Source organism: Pteropus vampyrus, unplaced genomic scaffold (genome assembly GCF_000151845.1).
Source record: "Pteropus vampyrus isolate Shadow unplaced genomic scaffold, Pvam_2.0 Scaffold68, whole genome shotgun sequence".
In the NCBI taxonomy this organism is placed as follows: domain Eukaryota; kingdom Metazoa; phylum Chordata; class Mammalia; order Chiroptera; family Pteropodidae; genus Pteropus; species Pteropus vampyrus.
Window position 1 is genome coordinate 3,199,892 of NW_011888849.1, and position 12,399 is coordinate 3,212,290.

Consider the following 12,399-nt stretch of genomic DNA (forward strand, 5'->3'; position numbering starts at 1 on the left):
TACACCTACAATTAAATGTCTGGATAGAGTGCTGGCTAAAAAGATACTGCTGTGCTGAGAATTTGGCCCCCCGTGTGCTGTGGTGAAGTGAGATGTGTATGTGTTTATGGAGTCAAGAGCAACCTTATTTGCATTTAGAGGTAGAATTAATATTTCTGATAAATTTCTAAAAAAAATCATTAAAATTTTCTCAAATACAGATGTTTTCTGTTTGTATTGAATTATTCTATTGTGTAGAAGACAGAAATTAGGTATTTAGAAATATCGGGAATACATATGAAGGTGATACACTCTTGTACAATGAGTTAAAGTTTGCATGCCTTTTGAAATTAAGAAAAAAATAATATTTGTTTGCTCTTTAACAAAAGCTTTTAATGATATATTCTAAGAGATTTATTGTCACTAGAGATTAAAATTAAAAAAAGATAACATTTTCAGTTTACCTCTCAGTTCTGCAATATTGGGTTAGGCTGGGTTGATTTCTCTCTCTAGACTTCAGCCTTATTATTTAAAAGTTGAGCAGTTTAGATTATTTCCAGAAAATGTACCAGATTCTATCCCTTCGGCTTCTGGTACATATGGTGCTTCTATTTTTGTCTAGGGATCATTCGAACTCTCAATCTTTTTAAAGGACGCAAATTTACTTATGTGTGGTTGGGGATGTAGAATCACATAACTAGATTTGGAGAGAAAGAGTTGACATGAGTTCTTCAGTGCTGTTTGTGAATACAGTTGCAGCCTACACTGGGATTGGATATTGAAGTCATTTTCAAAGGAGAACAATCACATATGGTCAAAATTACCCTTGAGAATACCTTAGGAAGTCGCCTCCTTAGAGCCTGACATACTGTCTCTCAGTAAGTCCAACATGGTCAGTTTTCCCTGCAGCAATGGAACAGATTGAGTCCCAGATGAAGTGGTTGACTTTTGTTTAAAGGAAATGTTTTATGGAAAATACATATTCTTAAATATGAGAATCATACTCAACATTTCCTGAGTATCAATGTGCTTGATAACTAAGACTCCTAGGAACCAGTCTCATGTACAGTCTGGAGTTTGCTATCATTGAGTGCAGTGGCAGGCTCAATAGCCTGAAATAAAATAGCTTTTTTCCCTCATTTAGTTGTTTTTAGCCAGGTGCATATAATTTAATTTATCAAAGAAATATGTATATATTTTGTGACTGCACAGTACTGCTAATCCAGCTTAGTTCAGACCTCATCATCACTTGACTAATTCTTAACGATAACTGCCTAACTTCTACTCTTGACCTTATCCTTTCTCTTCTCTCTACTCTAACCACCCACTTTCCTGTCACCCACAGTGATTTTTCTAAAATGGAAATCTGTTGTGCATGAAATTCTTGCAATGGCTCTCGTGTCTGTTTTAACATTTTCCAAAGTGTGTTCTATGGAATAATAATTACAGAATATATTTTATAATAGATTGAAGATTTCATGGGTTATTTTTTAAATTTTTAATTAGTTTCAAGTATACAGTACATCGGTTAGACATCTATATAGTTAGTAAAATGATCCCTCCAATTGCTCCCTCCCTTCCCTGACCCTCCACCTAGCCAAAGTATTAGTGCTAATTGCATTCCCTATGCCATGCTCCCCATCCCCATGACTATCCATCAGCTACTAATTTGTATTTCTTTAACCTTTCACTCCATTCTTCCAGCCTCCCAAATCCTCCTTCCCTCTGTCCATCACCAAGTTGTCCAATATATTTGTGAATCTGTTTTTGATTAGTTTGTTCTTTTTATTCCTTAGATTCCACGTATGAATGAAATCATATAATGTTTATCTTTCTCTGTGAATTAAATATCTTCTAGGTTCATCGAAGCAATATCTTTTTCCATTTCCTTCCTTTTCACATGTAGGGGTCTTGTTTTCTTATCCTTTCAGCCACTCTATCTTTTGGCTAGAGCACTTAATTCTTTTCCATTTAAAGTACTTCTTGATAGGAATGTAGTCATTACCATTCCTTATTCCTATTTTTTGATACATATTTTTTCTTCTTAAAGAAGTCCTTCCAACATTTCCTGTAATACTGGCTTAGTGGTAATAAATTCCTTTAGTTTATTTTTGTCTGAGAAGCTCTTTATCTGTCCTTCAACTCTAAATGATAATTTTGCTGGATAAATTATTCTTGGTTGTAGATCCTGGGTCTTCGTTCTGTTGAATATGTTTTACCAAGTCTTTCTGTCCTGCATAGTTGCTTTTGAGAAATCAGCTGCCAGTCATATGGGTGTTCCTTTATAAGTAATTATTTCTTTTTCTCTTGCTACTTTTAATATTCTTTCTTTGTATTTAAACTTTGGCACTTTAATTATGATGTGTCTTGATGTAGCCTCTTTGGATCCCTGATTTGAAATTCTCTGAGCTTCCTGGGGTTTTATGTCCATTTCCTTCACCAAGTTAGGGAAGTTTTCCATCATTATTTCTTCAAACAGCTGTTCAACATCTTGATTAGGTCACCAGAGGGATGAACAGAGCCTTTATCCTCTACACCATTACGCCGATCAGATGAATATTTGGAGACTTAATAGTGTCCCATATCCTCCTTAAATTATTTTTATAGTCTTAGCATCTTTTTTCTTGTCATTCTGATTGAGTGTCCTGAATGGCTTTCTTGTCCTCTAGATAAGGCATTTGATCTTCTTCTTTATTCACTTCGTTTATTCCTTTATTTATTCCATTTAATATACTTCTCATTTCACATAATGAGTTCTCCGTTTTAGACTAGTTTCTTTTTATAATTTCCATTTCCATTTTTATCTCTTTGTTGGAGTTCTCTACACTTCCCAAAAATTCATTGAGCATTTTTATAACCAGTGTTTTGAACTCTGCTTCTGTTAGATTACTTGACTCCATTACATCTGAATTCCTGTTCTGTTCTGTCATATGATTTCTGCTTCTTTGTTTTTCCATTTTGGCTGCCTTTACGTGTCTGTTTCTATGTACTAAGCAAAGTTCCTAAGTGTCCCGGTCTGATTAGTGTGGATTTGTGAAGTAGATGTCACAAATAGATTTGTGAAAATTTGTGAAGTAGAGTGGTACAGTCCTGAGAGGGGTTCAGCTGCAGGCCAAATGTAGCCCCAGCCTCTACCTATTAAGATTCAGCAAGCAATCCACAGATGCTCTGCTTATAGTTGCCTCATAAGGCCACACCAGAAACTGAGGCCAGCTGCCTCCACCAGTGTGAGTCTCAGCAAGGGGCACCTGACTCGCTGGGGATACACTTGGATGTGGCTTGGGTGGGGCCTGAGTTGGGGTAGGCGGGGTTTCAGGAAATCCTCTGGGCAGAGAGACCTCTGTTATCTAGTTTGATGAGGTCTGGGCAATGGGGAAGCTGTTTCCCATGCACTGGTAGCGGGGAGAGCTCAACAGGGACCAATGGATACTGCCAGCACTTCTGTACCAAAGGAATCTCACCTTGGCCCTCACTCCGACAATGTCTCTCTGTAAGTCTCTGGTGCCCCCTGCGCACAGCTGAACAGGCACTGGTGCTCAGAGCGAGCAGGTTCGTCACCGTGAAAATCCTCTCGCAGACATGGTCCTTTTAAAAGGCATCTGCCACTGCCAATGCCGCAGCATCCATCCCACTCAGCCGCTCAGGATGGGCAGCCCCCCATCCTCATCCCGTCCTACCTTTTGCCATTGCAGGGTGCTTTCTTGGATTTCTCCCTAGTTGTATGGCTCGTTCATCTAGATCCCAGGCGATTTTTCCTTGCTATTGCTCCTTGTTTCCATCACAACTTTGATTAGGTCGCCAGAGGGATGAACAGAGCCTTTATCATCTATGTCAATTTTTTTTTCTCCTCTCCATGGGTTATTTTTAAAGATAAAATTATAAGACGGCGCATAGTCTTTCCAATCATAGAAAGTTCAAAATTCATATTACTACATTAAGGGCTATCAGAGTCTAGTGTTTTCCATTTATTTGAACATAATTTATTTTTTTCAGTTTACCTAATAATATACGTTGCAAAGAAAAGTAAGACATTTTGGTAGTGCCAACTTATAGATAAAATTTAACTTCCTGATTATGGTATTACAAGGTATTCCATGAACTGGCCCTAGCTTACCTTCTACCTAGCTATCCTTAAACTCGGGCAAGTTTCAGCCTTGACCGAGGCTTGGGCTTTAGGAAGCCTACTGTGCTTTGGAGCACCTTCCATGAAATTTTCTAACTCCTCCTTCTGAAAATCCTCGGGCCAACTGTGGTGGAAATATCACCCGGATGAGGCACTTTGGGGTCCGACTTGGACCCATGTGAGCTCTGTCCTCATTTATTCCCTTCAAGATTCTGTCCAACCTCTGAGGTTGCCCAGATACTGCCACCAAAACTCAGGGACTCAGGTTATGAGATTGTCCTGGGACTTGTGGCTGGCACTGGATCCTGGATCACTCTTGCTGACTAGCACCGTACTTCGTTGGCATGATTGCTTGAAAATGGGCCACCAGAAATATACTGACATGTTGATTTGAGTTCGTGTCCTCATGTTGGACACAGGATGAGTTCAGGGCTGTTGGCCATTGACAGTTCAAGTGCTAACCTTTGGGTGGTGGGTGTAATGGCAGTTGTCCTTTACTCTGAGTGTCCCCCTCCCTGCTGGCTCATCACTCCTTTCTTCAACTCCATGTCACATGTTTTCTGCAGTTCTCTGCAGCTGGATGCTTGTGTATTACCTGAGAGCTTTTATAATGGCAGCACCAGTGGCCTCTTCTGATCATTGCTTTCTCTTATTCCCCCCACTTTCATGTGGCGACAAGACTGTTTTCAATCAGTCTTGAATTGGATGAGGGACAGGCATTACTTATGTGAAAGAGAATACTCTTCTTACCATGTCTGGCCCCTTGCCTGTATTTCTTGTTTGTGCAAGTGTATGAGACAGGGGTGTAGTTCACATAGAAAAATCACATTTCGGGAATGCCATGATTATGGCCTAAAGAGTTCAAAAGAAGACATGGCAGATGTGTTCTAGCATAATATTCTGAATGATAATTTATTATGGCCATAAAATTATCTTTCACATTTTACTGTGTAAGAGTTACATTTGGTCATTATCAAGGCAGCATAGTACTTTTAAGAGAGATATTGGAAGCTAGTAGTATCCACAGATGACATGGGAGATGATACAGAATCATAAGTAATGATATAACCAGCATTAAATAGGTGGTATTAGGGAACTTCAGAGGTGAAAGTCTGTAGTGTTTCAATACAAGTAGGTTCTAAAGAGCTATGGCATTATGGATTTATAACAGTATCACTATCTTTTTCTTATAGTGGGAAATATGAAATTAGGTAGGAACGATGCATTTAACAATGCAGAATATAAAGAGATGGTTTTGACATGATCAAGAAGAGGTGGTTTCTGAATACTACACAGACTCTTCACATTCACTGAGGCACAATAAACAAATATATAAGGACCTTCTTTCTCCCGTTATTCTAAATCTTCACCAATAAATCACTATACCTCAATCAATCCATACATTTTAAAAATAATTTATTACTTTTCAATTACTTTTTAATTTAGTTGACATATAATATTAGTTTAAGTGATTAGACATTTATATAAGTTATGAAGTGATCACCCTGAAAAATTTAGTACCCATCTGACACCATATATAGTTATTTCAATATCATCGATTATATTTCTTATGCTGTACTTTACATCCTCATGACTATTTTGTAACTACCAATTTGTACTTCTTAACCTCTTTCCCTTTTTCACCCATCTCCCCAACCCCCATCCTATCTATTATAGTAGCCCAAATAGACTAAGACAATGACTAAAGCATAATAGATTTTAGACTTTGTGGAATCGCTACTTGGCCTTTTAAGCTAAGATCAAGTGTAGACTTTGTGGGAGCCCAAGTTCTTGAGTTGTATTCAAGGCATAAACCAGGAATAGAAACTAATTTTAAATGTCTTCACTTGATTTTCAAAGAGTATTAATGGATTTAATTCATAACATGAAACAACAATATCAAATCCCTTATCTTTATTTTAACTTGATGCCCATGGATCCCTAATTTGTTTAATTCCAGAAATAATCTACCACATTCTCATCCATATGGCTTGCAAGGCCTTCATGATTTCTGCTGCTATAGAAAGGCTGAGGTTTATCATGGGGGGATGGCAGGAGGATACAGTCACTCTGTCTCCTGTGATCCTCCCCCCCACCCCCTACGGGTAACACATGAGAAACATACTTCTGACGTTCCATTAGGTCTCCTCTGATAACCTTTGTATTTAAGGAATGGAGAATTTTCTGCAGAAAAAAAATAGTGGTTGAAGGTTTCAGTTTTCTCCTCTCAAAGATCTGTGACCCTGAGAAGGTGAGGATTATGATGTATTTTCTAATTTTTCTACCTGTCATGAACAGAAGGCTATTAGTTGTCTATCACTGCTCTAACTGAATGCAGAGCTCTCTGCAGCTGTTAAAATTGCAGACAACCTAAGCCTGATTATTTAGCCTGTTCTCCCATGCAAAGAAAGAGGAAATACAAGGGAATGATTATAGCAATACAACCATATTGGAAGCAAGTCCTAGAAGTCGGCTTCTAACTTGAACTCGGGGAAGCTTCCAGGAGTCTCTCCCAAATAGGGATAACGGAGGTTTCTTACTGCACTTATCTAGGCTTTGTGTGAGGAGAAAAAAAATCTGACTTTAAGAGACCAGATTTTCTGCAACATCCTGGTTGCCTGAGTCCTCTTGGATGTCACTGAGCAAAGCTCCAATATTCTGCCTCATTCTGAAAGTACTGACATGAAATCCTTCTTCCACCCCTGGGTCCTAATTAGCTTTACTTACAGAGAGAATTCCAGGAATCCCTTTGGGTTTCCATGAGTCACAAAATTGCTTAGTGAATCTGAAGTCTCTAATTTGCTCCCACTATTTGCTCCAGCTTTTTTTTTTTTTTTTGTTTGATTTTGGTTTTGGATACTCTGAGGCTCATTTTACAGCTCTGATGAATAATCACTGTTGGAGTTCTCTGCTATGAACACTTAGCTGTAGCAATTTCCCCCTGTCCACTGATAACTGGCATAAGTTAGTCTCGTGAGTCCCAGACTCTGTCTACCTCCCATAGCATTGATCTAAGAAGTGCCACAGTTCTTCATTGGGATGCTGTTTCTGTGGAAGTAACACGGAATGTCTTTTAAAAATATCTGGGGGTAAGAAAAGTTACTTTTTTCTGGACTTCTATTTTCTCGTGTGCAATAAACTTTTTTCCATATTTATGTGCTGACATCTATTTGACAGTAACGCTAAATCTCAGGTATAAAAATCTACAATGGCATTAAAATGTGATTGCTTTTATAGATCCAGACAAAGAGACTTGATACTGACTTAGCCAGTAATGAGCCAGTAATTTTAAATTAGAAAAATAAAAAGCACAAATGAGTTCTCTACTTTTTGATATCCCAATACATATTGAGCACAATGGTAGGTACTAAAGACAGTTAAGGCTTTCATTTCACATGAATTCTGAAAGGCAACATATTATTCAGTATTTTTCTTTTTTTGCAGTCTCTCACAGTCTCTCACTATTCAGCAAATTCTTTGCATGTATTTGTTCGTTCACTCAGCATGCTGGTCATACACCAGTAAGTACTGTCCATACCAATGAAACACTAGCATTGCATAAATTTTCTGATTCATCTCTTGACCAAAAGTGAAATACAAATCTATTGTTTTCTTTAGGAACAAACCCAATTTCTATAAAGGTGGGCAGGTTGGTGTCTTAATATACTCAGACTGGCCATAACAAAATACCACAGACTGGGTAGATTAAACAAAAGAAATTTATTATCTCACAGTTCTGAAGACTGGATGTCCAAGATGAAGGTGCTGGCTGAGTTGGTGTGTCTGTCAGGGTTCTCTCTTCCTGGCTTGCAGATGGCTGCCTTCTCACTGTGTCCTAAGGTTGGGGTAAAGGGAAAGGGGGGTAGAGAGAGGAAGAGGGAGAGGGAAAATGGGCGGGGGAGAAATAATAAAGAAGAGGAACGAGGAGAGATACCTTTTTCTTCTTATAAGGCCTCAGTCCTATCTGATTACAGCTCTACTCTTATAACCTGATTTCCTAAACCTTTGCTTTCTAAAGACCCTATCTCCAAATATAGTCACACTGGAGATTTGAGTATCAATATAAAATTTTAGGGGATATAATTCAGTCTCTAGTAGTTGGGAATACTATAAAAGCATTTGGCCATCTTCTTACTTCAATAAAAAAAAAAAGAAAGCATTCAAATATTTCAAATCTTATAGATCAATACAAACTTTGTGCTAAAAAGGATATAAGATCACCCAGTCTAATCTCCCTCTTAAAAGTGGAAACTCCTTCGCTGACCAGAATGCTTCTGAAGAAGGTCTTAGGATTTATTGATCTCTGTGTTTTCTGTTATCTTTTATTCTACACAAGTAAAAGTAATAAATTATTTAATATCTTTAAAAACTTTCACTATCTGAAAAAGACCAAAATCACCTTGCAAAGACCTTTTAAAAATCAGAAATTTTATAGTGTTTTTCAGATATATTTTTCAATTGAGTGAAGAAAAATGTGGCATTAAATCCCTGTTCTTTGGCTTTACTTTCTCTTTCACTCCAAGGGACAAGAAACAGTACTAGCTAGCCAGTCTATTAATGGTACACTATCCAGGAACTGCAGTCCCCACTGTGCTGCCATTACAAGTAGTCAGAAAAGGTCATTGTGACTTAAAGTGAGCACTGCGGGAGAAATGAGCTGGATCCATGAATCAGTGATGATTCATTTTCAGATCATTCTACCATGTGAAGCTTAACAGTATCTAGTGTCACAGGATGGGATTCTAACACTGAAAAACTCCATAGACATTCCAAGGTATTGAAATTGCTTCATCTATATCATCTCTAGTGTTATTGATGGTTTATCAGATGGGGATTGATGTCAGTGAACAAAGCCTTACCAAATGCCAGCTCTGTGCAGTGGAGGGGGCTGGGGATAAAATGAAAATATGACACCCAATGACATTCGTAGAAATGAGGAAGAAAACTGGGAGCCCTGGCCAGTCTAGATAAGACCTCACTTCTCCTTTGCCCCCACATCAACACACCCAATCACCGACCCTTCTCCTCTCATTGATACTCACATACTCATTAGTACTACCTGCTTCATATCATCAGGACTGAGCTCATTTCTGCTTCCAATCATTCAAAGCAGCCTGCGACTCCCAGGTCATCCTCTATCCTTCAGGTTCTATGCCTGTATCAGTCCATATAGACCACTTCTAATCCATCACTCACCCTATCTCAATTCTTAAAACCATTTCATTATATATTCTGAAACTCAAGGTCGATCATGAACAAAATTCTCAATAACTTCAGAATCTTTTTTAAATGTTCGCTTTGCTGTCTTGCTCTAACTAAAAAGTGAGTCAAATGCATTGCTTCTGCTGCAGGACCTCTAAGTGATCGATATTTTCTCTCCCGAGCCCTTTCCCAGTGGTTTCTGGGGAAGATTGGTGTGCTCTTTGCTACTCATTGACACTTCAGACCATTCTTTCTTCTCCCCTGCTCTCCCTTCCCTGCCTCACACACAGTTTTACACCACATGTCATCAGACTATAACATCCACTCTATCTCTTGCTGTGGTTATCTACAGACCCCAGATCACTCCTTCTCACTGCCTTAAGCTTTTAGCCCCTGGGTCACTGAATTCTTTCCAATTTTATTTCTGTTATCGTTTTTGGTGCTTTTAATGTCTATGTAGGTGATCCTTTCAATACCTTAGTCTCTTATTTCCTTAACACTCTCTGCTTCAGTGATCCAACTCTCAATCCTAGTTTACGCATTTAATCCCAAGGTCGCACTTTTGATTTATTACCATAAACTACAATGCATCTACATAATCTCAATTTCAATCATTCCATTTTCTGACCACAACATCTCCAGGACCTACAATCCACTGAAATGTCCATATTTTCACTGTCTAGTGCCACCTCTGCGTTCTCATGTGTAGCTTAAATTTTCTAGTGTGTCATAATCTCTCCCTGCATTCTCCCCTAACTTCCTTGCTAGTGTCTCCTTTTATTACCTTCATCTGGCAAAATCTCAACTCTAGTTAAATACTCTTTTCTGTTTCGATGCATTAGAATGGACTGAAGAACACATATACTTGTTGAGCTGTCTTTAATTCTGTAAAAACCATATTCATATCTGTACTTTAGCACAGCCCATCAATATGTATCCAGTTACAGTACACATAGAAACACATTGATTCTCCCAGTCTATAGCAGGCAACTATTTTGAACCATTAAAACTTAGTCAAAGGCATATTTAAAATTTTAAGAGTTTGAGCAAAAATTGATTTAAAAAGGGCAGCATTCAATCTGGCAGATAGAAAGGAGCTCCAAGGAGTTTACAAAATGAAAGACTTTTATAGGCAGAAGGGAAAAAGAACAAGGAAGTTATACTTACCAAAAAGCAGGTTGGTTATTTCAAGGTTACTTTCCTTTAGGGGATGGCAGGCAGAGGTAAGGCAGATTACCTAACCTGTGCTGATCAGGTGATTCCTGACTGACTGATTTATGATTCATTTCTGGAAAAGTTGAAACTATAACTAAGTTAAGTCTTTGGAGATGTGAGTCTTAGCATAAGTGACTCCATTTTAGGTCTGTTGTCTTGTTTACAACTATACATTCACTTCCATTCTTAAACCTCACCCTTGGCTGATGGCATTGGTTCCTATTTTGTTTAAAAAGTAAGTGTCCAGCTGAGAACTTGCACATGCTTCTACCATCATAAGCTGTCTTCCTGCCTACATTTTATGCTCCCTTTTGTAACCATGATTTCCCTTTGTAACTGTTTGAACTGCCCATGCTCCTGCCTAAGGCTCTTTCACTTGGAAATGGGTCCTACCCCATTTCCTCTTGAACTCGCTCCAATCAGTATTATAATCCCACCATTCCACCAAAACTGTTTTTGTCTAGACTTTAGATCAACAATGATCTCATATTGTTCAATCTAATTTCTAATCTAATTTAATTAGTTGGTTTCTTCCTCTTTCTTGCAATATATTTTTCTTCTTGGCTTCCCACATTCTTGGTGTTCCACCTACCCTGATGCCTGGTCTTTAACAGTCTCCTTTTCTGGTTCCTTCTCATCTCTCTGACCTGTAAACATGGTCTTTGCCTCTATTGTTACTCTCCTGATGATTTTAAGATTGTACTAATCCCATGGCTTTGAAGCACTTATACTTCAATGACTCTCAAATTTTATCTTCAGCCACACATTTTCTCTGAACTCAAAAATTATATCTTACTCCCTATTAGTAATTAATTTGAATGTCTTAAAGTCATTTTAATATTAATTTACCTAAAACCAAACTTCTTATTTTTCTCTCAAATTTTCCCCTCCAATAGTCTTTCTTAGCTTTGTAAATGCAACACCATCTCCCTGGTGCTCAGGTTGAAACTCGAGCCTTCCTTGATGCCTCTCTTTCTCTCATACCCAATGTCCAATCCACTAGCAAATTATATCATCTCTACCTTCAAAATACATCGAGAAAGCTCCACTTTTTACCATGTTTATCACTTCCCCCTTGGTGCAAGCTATTATCAACTTTCATATAGATTATTGCAATGGCCTCCTAATTGATCTCCCTGTTTCTCTTCTTGCAAACAAAGCCAGAGTAATCTTTTAAATTTTTGAATTAGATGATATCACTCCTCTGCGAAAATGTTCAATGATTTCCCATCTTAAAGCAAAAGTCAAAATGCTTACAATGGCTTGCAGTATTGAATGGTTCGCCCTACCTCCCCTTACCTTTCTAATTTAATGTCTTACTTTTATCTTCTTTGTTAACTCAGCTCCAGCCACAATGGCTGCTCTGGCTTGCTGAGTACTCTTCCACTTCAAGGCTCTGCACTTACTATTTCCTCTGCTTGGAATACTCTTATCCAGAGTTGTATGGTTTACTTCCTCACTGCATTCTAGTCTGTGTTCAAGAGTCGATTTCTCAATAAATTCTTCCATGACCATTCTCCTAAACTGAAATTCCCACTACCACCCTCTGCTACCAAGATTTCTCATTCCTTTTCTTTCTTTTTCTTTTCTGTAGAATTTATTACCATCTGACTCTTCGTATATTTTTTCTCATATATGCCAACAGAAAACTAATTATGTTTATTACACTAGAAAAGAAGGTTCGTGTTAACAGGAAGTTTTAATTTCTTTAAAATTTATATCCCTGTACCTTAAAGAGTTCCTGAAATACAATGGGCACATAATAAATAGGTGTCGAATCAGTTACAAAGAGGTTGGCAGTCTACTTTGGGGAAAAGTTGAATTAAAATAATGAACTATACATTCCAGTTTGCTTAGGTGCACCTACTTGACAATCCACT

General features: G+C 38.1%; 2 long non-coding RNA genes across 3 annotated transcripts in view; one reads left to right on the forward strand and one right to left on the reverse strand.

Annotated features, from left to right (window-relative positions):
• Positions 1 to 10,562, reverse strand: part of LOC111740782 — a 16,629-nt gene extending 6,067 nt beyond the window's left edge. The window contains exons 1-2 of one of the 2 annotated variants that reach the window (XR_002780744.1): positions 10,472 to 10,562; positions 7,835 to 7,937 (exon numbers count right to left, since the gene is read on the reverse strand). This is a non-coding gene — a long non-coding RNA (uncharacterized LOC111740782). Of the gene's footprint in view, positions 1 to 7,834; positions 8,712 to 10,471 lie in introns of those variants that run through there. The other variant, XR_002780743.1, reaches the window with a different exon arrangement.
• LOC111740783 overlaps positions 6,253 to 12,399 on the forward strand; it is a 105,776-nt gene continuing 99,629 nt past the window's right edge. The window contains exon 1 of the long non-coding RNA XR_002780745.1: positions 6,253 to 7,191. This is a non-coding gene — a long non-coding RNA (uncharacterized LOC111740783). The remainder of the gene's footprint in view (positions 7,192 to 12,399) is intronic.